We start from the raw sequence: 12,968 nt of genomic DNA, 5'->3' as shown, positions 1-12,968 counted from the left end.
CAGTGATGACCCAACCTTCCCTCAACTAACACTACAAGAAAAGGGTTTATTAGGGACCAAAAATTAAGGACGGCTAGAAAATCTGGTCTCTAAATGTATATAAATAAGGACAAGATTATTTTCTGGCCCATAATTCTCGCTAAATTGGTGAAGAGACAAAATATGGTCTGTAAAATAGTAAATATCTGGTCCTAGTGTAAAATTAGCGGAGAGACTAGAGAGTGAGGCGCTAACCGAAGTAACACCTCTCTTTTTTACCAAATTAAATCTCTTGTTTGTCAAAATTTGGTTCTTCAAATCCCTAAACCCTTTTCGATATACTCGATCTAATAATTCATGCTACTAACCCATGTAAGCCCTCTTGTTCCGGAGGTGATATCTACGAAAACTTTCTAGAAATCCGATCTCCATTGGTTCCATGGCCGATGAGTTAGGCACGAAAACTACAAAAGAAATGTAAGTCCTTATCTATCAAAAAAATTCTTCTTCTTTTTTCCTAGTTAAAATAGTTTTTCTATGTAATTTATAAATGATGTATATTTTGTGATTTTTGTGATTTATTTATGAAACAGTGGCGAGGGTTTGCCGATTATAAATTCGTATGCTATTTCTGGAATACCAGCGAGAGAAAAAATGGGTAAATCATATGTGAAAAAGCCTACTTTCCCTAAACCCAGAAAAGATCAAAATAAAATTCCAATTTTTTTTCAGATCTGGTTATATATTTTGGGAGTTGGCGGACTCGTCCTTTATTACCTTTTTTGGGGCATTTAGGTTTGTATTGTTTCCTCTTAGAAATTACTCACCCTACAACTCGTGATGATAGGACTCTCAACTTTTTGAGACCAAGATCTCTTGGGCCAATTGCGATAATGAAGATCTAGAATTTTTGGTTAATGTCATGGCTGGGCGTTGGGGAAGTGTAGTGATTTTAGTTAGAGATACTCTTTTTGGTATTCTCTTATTAGATAAGTATATGTTCATCCTTTCTTGAATATCTTTGAGAACTAGATGGAGATGATGACTCTAGTGTAAGTGTCATAATTTGGTACAATAGAGTCATACAGTTTGGGTGAAGCTTGAGATTTTTGGTCCTTTCTTTATTATAGTCTCATTGTGCGAGTAATCCAATTAATTAGATTCTGATATTCTCTAGTTTGCACACCACTTTGTTTGAACGATGGTTGCTTCTGTAGTTTTGCGGGGTAAAATTAGTCTCTTTATAGTAGGAATAGGTTGATGCTTGATATCATTTGGGGTACTCGTGCTACTAGACTGTACCTTCTGTGTCTTCATGGTTCGGGCAGGGGAGGGGGCAGGGGAGGGTATGGGATGGGAGGGGAAGAAGCAAGGTGTTGGGGGCAAAAGTGTGAAGTTCTAAAATTTTGCTCTAGCTCTATTTGATTGTCCTTTTAATTGTTGATAACTTAGCTAATAGTTTGGTTTATGTTGCCAACTGTAAAATATTATTTTTTGTCTTGGTCTACTTGTTATATTTTAATTCAGTTGGTCATACCAAATTTCTTTAAGGTTCCATTCTGTTCTCTTGGTGTTATCATTCTTTTACTCTTGTGCTAGCCAGTTACAATATATATTCATTAACAGTTGCCTCTGTCTATATTGTCATTACCCTTGAGCTTTGGTGGGTAAAATCCGCTCATTTTGAATGAATCTTCATTTTACAGACAAGTAAGTCTTTTTAAGTAAAAATACTACATTAGATTTATCAGATCTTTACTTAAGCATGATATCGATTTAAGAAATATTGGTACAATTTACGAGATGGCGCTAATGGTTAATGAATGGTGACTCTAATTATTTTAACATAATGTAATATAGGTCAGAAGAATACGTTTGATAATTTGAGTAAGATTATAGTAAAATTCTTTCTTTCTATTGTTAGAAATTTTTTACCACTGATGGAGTAGGCAACAATGGAGCTGAAAGATGTTAATTCCATGGAGGAACTACCCTTGTTATTGCAGTACTACGGGTATAGAGTAAGCAACATTTCAAGACCTATCCATTATTTGTTTTCTCTATCATATGAAATTTTGGAGTTCATTCATTTCATTTACAGTGTTCATTGACTTCTGATTCTTCTTCTTTACTAATACACTAGACATGCCATAGTTGAAGAATTGTGAGCTTTGGTGCAATGATTTATACATATTCATGAAATAAAAAATATTTAGATGAATGTTAGGAGAAACTAGCAAAAAAAGGGGTATAAATTAAAAAGGTCTACATGTATCTTGTTATCAGACGATCAATGACACTAGTAATTGAAAAAGCCACTGAATACATTAGTGGGAAGCTTAACATCTTTGTAAGTGAGATACCTTAAATTGTTGTGAAGCTCATATTGAATTTCTAATTGAAGATTACTGATCATGTAAGTTCATACTAAATCTTTTAATCTAATGCTCCCCGCATTCAATGACTTGAGCAGTTTTGGAGACTCTTTCTTGTTTTATATTTTTTATTTGACTGTGCTGTTATTGAACTGTATTTGTAAAATAATTCTGGAGAAGATAAAATAACATATAAACAGAAATATAAATGAAATAGAATTTAATCCGAGCCCACTGAATTCACAGTATTTTCTTAAGGAATTTAATCCCCTCCTAGTACCCAAGGTTGTGGATTATTTCCTCCCAAGATAGAATGAATTACACACTGGTGTAGCGATACTTTAAACACCAGTGTTTCAGCGAACAGAAAGATCGGTACCAAATCACACTTACTGTTGCTTTGTTTGTAGTTAAAACAATGCAGAAGAAAGGAGGAGAAGTCAGAAATTCGTATGGAAATCTGAGAGAATGGACTGGTATTTATAACTAATGTTGATCTCAAACTTAAGAGGTGCAACTCTTCAAATCCGAAGAGGTGCCAACTGTTTCTTCAAATCTGAAGAGGTGCAAATTGTTCTTCAAATCTAAAGAGGTGCAAACTGTTTTGTAAATGTCTTTTACAAAAAGCGAAGGGCATATACTATTAAGTTTGGATTTAATATTAATATTCCGTTTACAAAAAATTGGATATTTAATAACAACTCTGTTAATATTTACTATTTACAAATAAATTTGGCCCAAAAAATTAATCAATCAATCATTTGACCAAATCCAAATCCAAATCCAAATCCGAAGCCGTAGCCGTAGCCGTAGCCGTAGCCGAGCCGAGCGAGCGACGACGACGACGGCGCGAGGCTTACCTTCTTCTTAACTCTTTAAGAGCTAGAAGAAGTGCAATTGTATATATACCCATCAAAATATTTTCCTCTTCCAATATGGGACAATATCCCTTTGTCAAAGAGGAAAACTCAAATATTTTCAATTTCCCTCCATTTCCCATTCACCCTCTTTTAAGCTACATTTAAGCTAAAAAACCCAATAATTTTAAGCTGCATTTAAGCTTAAAAACCCAACAATCCCCCACATGAATGGGGAATGGCTATATCACGGAAATATGCATGAAAAATTGTGTGATTCACAAGCAAGGATTAATTGTATTAGGATAAGTAGGTTTCCCTTTGAACTTTCCATAGTGAACTTATGTTGGATATATTCGGTCAATCGGTAGATTTGATATCTTTGAACCGTCGAACTTTGGTGTATACCTAAACAACCATAAGTCACACAACCAACCCTTAACCGTCTTTGTCTCTCATTGTTGTGTTCGTTTCAGCCATGAATACCGCCTGGTTTAATAAGTGCGTAGAGAATTGGCCTTACAAAATTTCCCTTGAAGCGGCTAACACTTCACACTTACATAGGTGCTTCCTAAACGTGTCATTCCGTAGATACACTATTTGATACTTAAGGTGACCCCCCCCCCCTGCTTCTTCTGATCAACAAGATACTTTTGAAATTCTTTCTTTGAGATGCATATAGAGGGTCCCTCAGATGTCTCCCCAGCTCCTTATGGAAGGCCAGCTACTAGGTCGTGAACCTGTCGTATTTTTTCGGAGAACATAGCAAATGATCCTCCTGCAGAAGATGATGGTTGGCTTCCCTGGTCGTTCAAAGAAGAATATCCCAACTTTCTCTTTTTGCTTTTCACGGCGGCGCCCTATCCTCTTTTCTTAAATGGAGCGATAGGCTTTCCCGGATCTATCCAATTATCTTCCGGATCCTCCTCAACCCCTGCAAGTTGGCACAACCCAGTGAAGAGAGATGGGAACATTAGTGATTGACCATCCTGCCTCAGATAATCCCTCAGCCCATTGATGAAAATCCTACCAACATTGAGCCGGATATCATCAAGAATGGAAGCGATCATTTGAGCTCTCATTATTGGTATATTCCATATATTCCCCGTAGGAGAGATGCGACTGCATATGATGGCTAGCCATATCTTTGCTTCGGCAATGAATTCTTTGGATGTGATCCCTCTTTTTTTCAGCTGCCCATGGAATATCCGCACCCAAGCACAATTTGGAGACCAACCACTTGCGTGAGGCACAATCTTTCTCATGGAATGGAGCCATGTCATGGTCCTACAGGTGATAGATTCGATTCACAGCTTTAGCTCCGAAATTCACCATTTTGCCACGAATCCTCATGATTGAATTTCTTAACTTGATGGCACTCATTGCTCATTTTCTTTGCAAGACTGAGGGGCAAAACAGGTCTATTCCATGGCTACAAGCCTCTGATGGAACTCGGGAAGACGTTCTGGGACGTTTTCCAGCAATATACCACTTTCTAGGAGAAACTTTATCGTAATCAACTCAGCATAGTTCCGTTCATGGCATTCCAATGACAAGAACCGATATTGGTCATAGTTTTCCTCCACTTCCAAAAGGTTGTCATGTGCGGATTCGTCGAAGTTAGAGCTCATTTTTAACTTATGGTAACTGTAAATAAATGATTGGAGTAAAAATGTGATATGGGTATGAATACATTGCAAAATAACTCAAATACGCCAAAGAAATGATTGGACAGTCAAAACCCAGCCTTAGAAACAATTTCAGGACTTTAAGTTCAGCAGAAGTCTGCTCTCTGATGTCGCAATTGCGACATTTTCCTCGCAGTTGTGAAGGCAGCAAACATTTTCATAGTTCACAATTGCGATCTCATATTCGCAAATGCGAAGGATGCCAGATCTAACTATTTTTGCAATTGCGATCACCTCTTCACAAATGCGTTACTCGCAAATGCGAAGAGGCCATCGCAATTATGATCTCGTCTTACCCATCAGCCTTCTCTCACTGAAAAGTCCCAATCTCCAAAAATTTTGAACAAAGGCACACTTTTAAAGATCCCAATCAGTTATTAGGCACACAAACATGCATTAAACCTCACCCACAACCACGAATTGAATAAATGTCAATGATTCGGCCAAGAATTTCATTCAGGCCTTTCATCGAACACATTGAAGGCACACAACTCATTTCACATTTTAACAAGATATGTGTACTCAAACCTTCCTATTTTTCAAGCAAAGAAAGAAGCTCACACTCTCAACCAAACTCACCCAGAAGTTGAAACAAATATTTAGCTGAGTTTTCTCAGAATCATTCAAGATTAAAGTGCCAATGAACCCTAGTTCTTGAGAAACATGGATAGAAGAAGTAGAAGAGGATGCTACAAATCATAAAGAGTACAAAGATTAAGCGTTCATACCTTGAGGCTTGCAAAGAAGAGTGAAAATTGATGGAATTTAACAGTATGGAGAGAAGGACAAAAAACATCGTCAGTTGAGAGCACCCAAGTTTTTCTTGACTTTTCCCCAAAATGAAGCAATTACCCGTTTAAGACCTACAAATGTCACGATTTCAACCCCTTGCTCGGTTTTGTGACAAACCAGGCACTCGCAAATGCGAACATATACTCGCAAATGTGATATCTGGGATTTGGACCTGCTATTTCCTCATTGCTCAATCTCCCCACTTGTCGTCTCAAACACTTCCAAACTTCTTGCAACTTGGTATATTGATCAAAAATAATAAAATAATCCATTCTAAAAAGAAAAATCGAAAACAAAAAATTAAAATTGTTAAAAATGACTAAAAAGTTGAAAACGATAGGTTGCCTCCCACCAAGCGCCGCATTTAACGTCGTGGCACGACGCAAGTCAACTTTACCACTTTTTTCTCCACTTGAAGGATATGAATTGGGCACCGAACTTGGAATCAAGTTTGTGACCACGAGCAGCGGGGGTGGTAAGTAGATGATCAAGCTAAATATCAATTTCTTCATTTTGCATTTATTAGATTTCTTTTGAGGAATTTCATTTGGCATTCTTGAACTTTCAAATTGTAAAATGTATGGCACTTGTTTTTCTTCTTTACACTTCCATATGGATTCACACGGCTCAATTCCCGTATCACCATAAAATTTCAAAGTTGAAAAATGCTTGGAATGTGACATCAAGCCTTCAAATTGCAATTCTTTTCCGGATTTTGACATTCTTTTATCCCCCGAACTAGAGTCAATTTCAACCATCATTTCAACTACACCGGTTGACTCTAATTCCATATTTTTATTGGCATCACCAACACGAGAATGGACCAAACTTTTAGTTGACAATGTTGAACCGTCATTAATGACTTTGTTTAATCTCCTTGAATTTAGATCTTGGGATCTCCAGCTTCTAGGTAGAGTTACCTCCACAATGGCTTGTTCTCGGCCATAGTCCCATTCCCCTCGATGATTTATCAACTACCTCTCTAGTTAGGCATTTTGTAAGTGGATCCGATACACTATCGCTTGACTTTATATAGTCAATCGTGATAATTCCTCTAGAGAGTAACTGCCTAACGGTTTTATGTCTTCGTCATATATGACGAGATTTACCGTTATACATCACGCTCCCAGCCCTTCCAATTACCGCTTGACTATCGCAATGTATGTATATTGGTGCCAACGGTTTGGGCCAAAATGGAATGTCTTCCAAGAAATTCCGGAGCCATTCAGCTTCTTCACCGGCTTTATCTAAGGCTATGAACTCAGCTTCCATTGTAGAACGGGCAATACAAGTTTTCTTGGACGACTTCCAAGATACCGCTCCTCCACCAATAGTGAATATATATCCACTTGTGGACTTAGAATCAGTTGAACCGGTGATCCAATTTGCATCACAATATCCCTTAATCACCGCAGGATATTTACTGTAGTGCAAAGCAAAGTCCTGGGTATGTTCTAAATATCCCAAAACTCATTTCATTGCCATCCAATGAGATTGACCTGGATTTCTCGTGTATCGACTCAATTTTCTTATAGCACAAGCTATATCTAGTCGTGTACAATTCATGATATACATTAAGCATCCCAACACACGAGCATAATTCAATTGTGATATGCTTTGGCCTTTGTTCTTTGCTAATGCAAGATTCACGTCAATTGGAGTCTTTGCAACTTTAAACCCTAAGTGCTTGAATTTTCCAAGTACTATCTTAATATAATGAGATTGTGACAATGTCAGACCTTGAGGAGTCTTATTGATCTTAATCCCCAGAGTTAAATCAGCAACTCCCAAGTCCTTCATATCAAACTTGCTAGTTAGCATACGCTTAGTCGCATTTATGTTGGCAATGTCATTACTCATTATCAGCATATCATCCACATATAAGCAAACAATGACTGTGATTTGGAACATTTTTAATGTACACACATTTATCACATTCATTTATCTTAAAACCATTTGACAACATTGTTTGGTCAAATTTCGCATGCCATTGTTTGGGTGCTTGTTTTAGTTCGTAAAGAGACTTAACAAGTTTACATACCTTCTTTTCTTTACCTGTAACCACAAACCCTTTAGGTTGTTCCATGTAGATTTCTTCCTCCAAATCTCTATTTAAAAAGGCCGTCTTAACATCCATTTGATGAATTTCAAGACCATAAACTGCAGCTAATGCTACTAACATTCGTATGGACGTAATTCCTGTAACTGGAGAGTATGTATCAAAATAATCAAGACCTTCTCGCTGTCTATACCCTTTGACTACAGGTCTTGCCTTATATTTATCAATAATGTCATCATCTTTCATTTTCCTCTTAAAAATCCATTTAGAACCCAAAGGTTTATTTCCAGGAGGAAGATCAACCAATTCCCATATATGGTTGTTCAATATGGATTCTATTTCACTATTGACTGCCTCTTTCCAAAACAATGATTCCGAAGAAGACATAGCTTCTTTAAATGTTTGAGGCTCATTTTCCAATAAGAAAGTCACAAAATCTGGTCCAAATGAAGTAGACGTTCTTTGACGTTTACTACGTTTTGGATCCTCCTGATTAAATGTACTTTCTTTTGTTTCTTCCCGAGGTCGTTTAGATCCTTAACCAATCGACTCACATTCCTTTTTATACGGGTATATATTTTCAAAGAATTCAGCATTATCTGATTCTATAACTGTATTATTATAAATGTCGGGATTTTCTGATTTATGAACCAGAAATCGATATGCTTTACTATTGGTCGCATATCCTATGAAAACACAATTAACGGTTTTCGGTCCTATTTTTACTCTTTTAGGTTTAGGAACTTACACTTTTGCCAAACACCCCCACACTTTAAAATAATTCAAGTTGGGCTTCCTTCCTTTCCATTTTTCATATAGAATGGATTGTGATTTGCTATGGGGTACTCGATTAGTATCCGGTTAGCCGTAAGAACGGCTCCCCCCCCCCAAAGTTCTGTGGCAAACCAGAACTTATCAATAATGCGTTCAACATCTCCTTTAATGAACGATTCTTTCTTTATGCAATCCCATTGGATTGGGGCGTGTAAGGGGCCGTTGTTTGATGAATTATTCCATATTCTAAACATATTTCTTCAAAAGGAGATTCATATTCGTCACCCCTATCACTTCTTATCATTTTAATTTTCTTGTTAAGTTGCGTTTCAACTTCATTTTTGTATTGCCTGAATGCATCTATTGCTTCATCTTTACTATTAAGTAAGTAAACATAGCAATATTGAGTACTGTCGTCAATAAAAGTTATGATATACTTCTTTCCACTGCGAGATGGTATTGACTTCATGTTGCAAATATCTGTGTGAATTAAGTCTAAAGGATTTAAATTCCTTTCAACTGACTTATAAAGATGTTTAACATACTTAGATTCCACACATGTTTGACATTTTGATTTATCGCATTCAAACATAGGCAATACTTCCAAATTAATTATTTTTCGCAAGGTTTTGTAATTGACACAACCCAAACGTATATGCCATAATTCATTTGACTCAAGTAAGTAAGAAGAAGCTGAAATTTTATTATTATTCTCAATAACCATTACATACAGCTTGAAAAGGCCCTCAGTGAGGTAATCTTTTCCTATAAATATTTTATTCTTACTTATTACAATCTTATCGGATACAAAAACACACTTAAACCCATTCTTAATAAGAAGTCCAGCAGAGACTAAGTTCTTTCTAATCTCGGGAACATGAAGGACGTTGTTCAAGGTCACTACCTTACGAGAAGTCATTTTCATAAATATCTTTCCAGATCCTTCAATTTTGGCCGTTGCAAAATTTCCCATAGAAAGAGTCTCTTCGGGTCCAACAAGAGCATATGTAGCAAACGCTTCTCTAACAGCACAAACATGGCGAGTGGCTCTAGAATCAATCCACCACTCCTTAGGATTTCCCACCAGGTTGCATTCAGAAAGCATAGCACACAAGTCATCGATATCTTAGTGCTTTTCAACCATGTTTGCTTGACCCTTCTTCTTGTCTTTCTTTGGAGCACGACAATCTGTAGATTTGTGTCCAGCTTTTCCATAGTAGTAGCAATTTCCGTTGAACCGCTTCTTGCTTGGGTTGCTTTTCGGTCCATAAGACTTCTTCCTCTTTCTATCCTCAACAATGTTTGCTCCCATTATTGTTTAGTTTCCACGGCCTTTCTTTTCAGCAACTTTGTTGTCCTCTTTGATTCTCAACCGAACAATGAGATCTTCAAGGGACATCTCCTTTCGTTTGTATTTCAAGTAGTTTTTGAAGTCCTTCCACAAAGGAGGCAACTTCTCAATCATTGCTGCAACTTGGAATGCTTCATTGATGACAAGACCTTCAGCGAAAATTCTATTAGTAGAAACAATATAATTAATACTTTCAACATTAGTATTAATTTGACTTATACCTTCAGCAAGGAGATCGTGAATAATCACTTGTAATTCTTAGACTTGGGTAATAACAAACTTGCTATATACCAATTTATAGTCCATAAATTTAGCGGCAACAAATTTCTTTAATCCGACATCTTCCGTTTTGTATTTCCTTTCAAGCGCTATCCACGGTTGTTTTGACGTCTCCATATTACTATAGACATTATACAGATCGTCCTCTAGTCCACTAAGAATGTAATTCTTGCATAGAAAATCAGAATGCTTTCACGACTCAGTCACGAGAAAGTGTTCATTTTCTGGAGTTTCATTGGGCAGAACAGGAACATCTTCCTTAATGAACTTCTGCAGACTTAAAGTCGTCAAGTAGAAGAATATCTTCTACTGCCAGTGCTTGAAATCAATCCCGGAATATTTTCCGGATTTTTCTGCGGGTGCCAATACCGGTGTTATTTGGCTTGTCGATGCATTGGCAATCACCATAGGAACAGTCTAGTTCCCGTTGTCATTCGTCATTTCTGTAAATAAATGACACGAACAAAAGTTAAAATCACGTAGATTTTAATCTTCACTGGAGTAGAAAACCACACAGGTTTTAGTCTCCAGAAACAGTGAGTATAACACAAATATAGAAAATATTAAATTCCTTAAGCTTGTTATTGAACTATATTTGTAAAATAATTCTGGAGAAGATAAAATAACGTATAAACAGAAATGTAAACGAAATAGAATTTAATCCGAGCCCACTGAATTCACAGTGTTTCCTTAAGGAATTTAATCCTCTCCTAGTACCCAAGGTTGTGGATTATTTCCTCCCAGGATAGAACGAATTACACACTGGTATAGCGATACTTCAAACACCAGTATTTCAGCGAACACAAAGATCGGTAGCAAATCACACTTACTATTGCTTTGTTTGTAGTTAAAACAACGCAGAAGAAAGGAGGAGAAGTCAGAAATTCGTATGAAAAATCTGAGAGAATGTACTGGTATTTATAGCCAATGTTGAGCTCAAACTTAAGAGGTGCAACTCTTCAAATCCGAAGAGGTACCAACTGTTTCTTCAAATCTGAAGAGGTACAAACTGTTCTTCAAATATAAAGAGGTGCAAACTGTTCTTCAAATCCGAAGAGGTGCAAACTGTTTTGTAAATGTCTTTTACAAAAAGTGAAGGGCATATACTATTACATTTGGATTTAATATTAATATTCCGTTTACAAAAAATTGGATATTTAATAACAACTCTGTTAATATTTACTATTAACAAATAAATTTGGTCCAAAAAATTAATCAATCAATCATTTGACCAAATCCGAATCCGAATCCGAAGTCGAAGCCGAAGCCGTAGCCGAAGCCGAGCCGAGCGAGCGAGCGAGCGACGACGACGCGAGGCTTGCCTTTTTCTTAACTCTTTAAGAGCTAGAAGAAGTGCAATTGTATATATACCCATCAAAATCTTTTCCTCTTCCAATATGGGATAATATTCCTTTGTCAAGGAGGGAAACTCAAATATTTTCAATTTCCCTCCATTTCTCATTCACCCTCTTTTAAGCTACATTTAAGATTAAAAACCCAAATATTTTCAATTTTCCTCCATTTCCCATTGATTTCTTACTTGAATTTGCTATTCTTGGAATATCATGTTGTTGAAATTGGTATTGAGTTGCAAAAGTCGTGGTTCCTATTAAGGCAAAGTGTAAGTTATGAGATTTTATTTTATTGAGTTACTCTCCGGTTGTTATTGTTGAGACTTGTGTACATTGTGGCTGAGTCGTGGGCTCCTTATTGTGAAATTTTGTTATTGTTTGGTTTTCTAGCAAGTTGTGATATTTGGGCACTTGAGGTGTGAATTGTGATACGTTGTGATATTGATACGTATGCGGTGGTATAAGGTCTGGGTGTTGAAATGCATGCAGTGAGATAAGGTGGGCTTGATACGCGTGGCTAGTAGGAAAACTACTAGAAGCCATGTGATATGATAAAGTGGGCTAAAATGCGGGATGCTATTTCGGAAAAATGATTTTTAAAACTAAATGTAAAGGCTCCCGCGGTGATATAAGAAAAGGCTGTGAGTTATATTTATGATTTGGGACTACGAGGCGGTACCTCGGTAGTGGCCCTTATTGATCTTTCTTTATTTGATGTAGTTGCTTTGGTTGTTTATTTTCTTAACATGTTAATCCTTGCTTCTTCCTTGTTGTATTAACTGTCTTGATTCTGTGTTGTTAATTTCCGTAAATTTCCTTATTGTTTCATTTCCATTTCCATTGTCATTATCATTATATCGTTATGTATGTCGTCTTGTTTCTTATTATCTCCAGTAGGGCCTTGACCCGACTTCGTCACTACTCTACCGAGGTTAGGCTTGGCACTTATTAGGTACCGTTGTGGTGTACTCATATTATGCTTCTGCACATGTTTTATGCAGATCCAGGTACATCTTATCAATCCCGATACTAGCGAGCTGAGCTTGCTTTTGGAGACTTCAAGGTACACCTGCCCGCGTCCGCAGGCCTCGGAGTTGCCTTCTATCTTGTTCTTTCTTATTTCATTTCACTTTTATAGACAGTGATGTATAGGATTGTTCAGCACTGTATTTAGAGCTTGTGACTTATATTTCACCAGGTTTTGGGAGGTGTGCGTATTGAGTTTAGAGATTTATTTATGAAATTGTTGGAGTTTTGAAATTCTAAGCTTTTATTTAATGTTTCCGCATATTGTTAGGCTTACCTAGTCTTAGGACTAGGTACCGTCAGACATCTTACGGAGGGAATTTGGGATCGTGACATGAGTGTTTGAGAGCGGTGAAGTGGCGCAATTTGGTTGGCTCAGGGAGAGTGGCATGGATTGCCAACATGGATTGGAGGGTTGGACCTGGACTGGGTCAGA

The 12,968-nt window shown here is 37.0% G+C and overlaps 1 long non-coding RNA gene across 1 annotated transcript; it reads left to right on the top strand.

Annotated features, from left to right (window-relative positions):
- The first annotated feature begins 213 nt into the window (after positions 1–213).
- LOC138900594 (uncharacterized) lies at positions 214–12,768 on the top strand. The gene is made up of 3 exons (XR_011411718.1): positions 214–456; positions 1,904–2,000; positions 12,508–12,768. It is a non-coding gene; the product is annotated as an uncharacterized lncRNA (long non-coding RNA).
- Positions 12,769–12,968: the final 200 nt, after the last annotated feature.

The sequence above is a fragment of the Nicotiana tomentosiformis genome, chromosome 10 (assembly GCF_000390325.3).
Source record: "Nicotiana tomentosiformis chromosome 10, ASM39032v3, whole genome shotgun sequence".
In the NCBI taxonomy this organism is placed as follows: Eukaryota; Viridiplantae; Streptophyta; class Magnoliopsida; order Solanales; family Solanaceae; genus Nicotiana; species Nicotiana tomentosiformis.
The sequence above is the reverse complement of the archived record's forward strand: the minus strand, read 5'-3'. Positions and strand labels throughout refer to the sequence as shown.